Below are 3,012 nucleotides of genomic sequence, written 5' to 3' on the forward strand. Positions count from 1 at the left end.
CCTCATGTAAAATTATTTTTTTTAATATTCTATTTTTAAGTAATCTCTACACCCAGGATGGGGCTCAAACTCACAGCCCCGAGATCAAGAGTTGCACGTTCTACCGACTGAGCCAGCCTGGCAGTGCATTTTTTTTTTTTTAAGACATGTAAGATTATTTCTAATGATTCCAACACTTCAACCTTAGACCACCTAATGTACCTGTTTTCTTCCCTTGGCTTACAAGATATCCAGAATTTTTGATGTAGAAATCTCGAAGGCTGATTAACCTGCATCCTAATATTGGCATCCTTCTGTTCTATGTGAAGCTCGGACAAAAGGAGGGGGATTTTTTTTTTTTTTTAAAGAAAAGATAGAGAGCCTGTCTAGAAATTTGGCCATAGATAGGGCAACCCATCCTGCTGCCAGCCTGGCTTGCCCTAGAGCCAGCGGGACGTGTCTCCTCTGCCCAGGCTGAAATAATTGTCCCAGTGTGGAACGAGTGTGGCAAGATGAGGGCGAGAGCAAGATGCTCTTCCTAGAGTTTAATATTTTAAATATCTCAGATGAATACCATATCCCAGTACACTGAGAATTTATTTTTCCAAAAGAGAGTAAGTTCTGCTCCGGAAAAATGGAGGTTTGTGCATCATCTAATAGTAATTTGAGCCCCAACAACAGAGCCTCCCTGGATAAGAGTACATTCTGTCAGGCATTTTTCTTTGCTAAGATGTCAGCAAGAAAGATTTCTAAATGTGATCTGGTCATTTCCAAGCTCAACCAGATTGTTTCGCCCAGGTTTTGTAGCTTATTTCTCATCTTGGAGCATTTTATTCGAACGCTGTTACTACACTTGCATAGGAATGGTGGCGGTTATTTGTCTTCTAGTCTGGGAGGCCTCCCCATGCTCTGTAGCTTTTCAGGGGAAAATTTGTTTGTTTGTTTGTTTGTTTGTTTGTTTATTGGTCAGTGTGTGAGCCTATTAAAACCGATCCCCAGGGGGCAGCACTTGGCCAGCTTGGTGGCCAAACGCAGAAACCTAACTGGTCATGTTGCCAGCCCAAGAAAAGAGAGAAGAGAGAGGTCAAATATTTCCCCACCCCTTCTTTCGTGTAGTTAACAGTTCTTTATTTTCCTGGCCCCTCACCACTTTTGACAGAATGGGCTAGGGGAAGCAGTTTTACCAGACAAAGGTTTCGCCATCCCCTGGTGTCATTTTTTAATTCATGTGCTTGCTTTTGCAAGCAACAGTCTCTTTTCAAAGTTTAGCTTCCCTGTTACCTGGAAAGCCTTTCATATGTTCTTCTTCCCTCAGAAACATACCCACATTGCCTCAACGTTGCAGTTCCTGATTATGTTTCCTGCTTTTGTGTTTCGCATAACTGGATTTTGCAAGTTTTTGACTGGCTTTTTTAACACCGTTTGTAGTATTAAATCATGCCTTGCCTCACAGCAGCTCTGGCTGTGGCCTGAGAGTTTTCCACATTGGACCATGAAGGGAATTTAAACCACCGATTCCAAGGAGAAAAATGAAACATCCAAAATATAAGAATATTTTAATCCTTCAATCACTCTCTTAATGACAAAGTTGAAGTTGGCCAAATGATAGGCAGAATGCAAGTCACTCTCCACAACTGGTTATGTTTTATTTACTGGAGGATAATCTGTCTGTATAGTCTAGGCTTTAAGACACTGGGACCTTAAGTTGCCAAAAAAAATGTAAGTTCCTTGGACAATTTTCTAGAGGTAAGCTAGAGTGTCACCATCTCTTCCTATGTGTACATAATAGAGCCACATATTGCTGACTTGCTTTTTAAGTTGGAGCTGGCCATTGAGGCTTACACTTACTCTGATTTGACAGGAATACATTTAAAAAAAATCTTTTTATTATAAAAAGCTTTAAACAGCCACAAAAGCACAGAGTATAACTAGCACAAAGAACACTCCTATGCCCATCTGCCACCCAAATGCCACCTCATTCACTTATGACCACTGTTCTATATATCTCCCCTCTCTCTTCCCCGGCCCCCACTGAATTATTCTGGAATAAATGCCAAACATCAAATGGGATAGATTCCAAAAAGGAAAACAGCTTGAATAGTCTTCGCACAGTTAAAAGGGAAGCCATCAATATTCTGTTTTGACCTTTGTCTTTTTTCGGAACTTTAGAGAAACCTCATGGTGGCCTTTGCTGAGTTGTCCAATCTGAGTCTTGGCTGGTATTCAGTCTGTATTACCTCTGGTTGCTGTCTAGAGACCTGTTAGTCTGTTACGTGTGATTTCTGCTGAATAATGTGGGATGATTTGGTGCCTCTGATGTTAAATTCAACTGTTTTAAAGATGAAAATGTTCCTGAGACTATTTTAAATGATTCTGAGGCCAATTGCATAGGTTTAAGAAATGAGCAAATTTGTTGATGTTCTTGTAAATCAGGTTACTCACTATGGGAGAAGGGAGATAGAACATGGAAGCAGATAAAGAACAACGCTGTTTTATTGGTTTTGAACTGGAGATATTTATATGAGTGTGCGTGTGTGTGTGTGCGTGTGTGTGTGTGTGTGTGTTTTGTCTCCCCAACACCACCTTCTCTCACCCCCAGCTCTGCCCCTGTCCTCTGATGGAACCTAAAACAATAACCTAGTAATGATGAGCTTACCTACAGTCCTGAGCTTGCTTTCTAATTACTATTTCACAGAGCCAAGGGTGTTTGGGAAAATGGTCAATTCCAGGTTTGGGACAGATAAAATATAAGGGGAACTTGGAACAGCTTGAGTCAGAAAAGAAGAAAACACCTGAAGACTGATGGGACACAAAAATTGGCTTCACGCGCCAGATTTGGGACAATTTGAGATTAAAGACAAGAGTGACGATCGTGGATTATGGAACATTTGTCTCAGTCTGCTCAAGCTGCCGTAACAGAAAAACACAGACAAGGCGGCTTAAACAACAAACATTTGTCACAGTTCCAGAGACTGGGACGTCAAAGATCAAGGAACTGGCAGCTTTGGTGCCTGATGAGGACCCTCCTGGCTT

The sequence above is a fragment of the Ursus arctos genome, unplaced genomic scaffold, assembly GCF_023065955.2.
Source record: "Ursus arctos isolate Adak ecotype North America unplaced genomic scaffold, UrsArc2.0 scaffold_3, whole genome shotgun sequence".
NCBI classification, from domain to species: Eukaryota; Metazoa; Chordata; class Mammalia; order Carnivora; family Ursidae; genus Ursus; species Ursus arctos.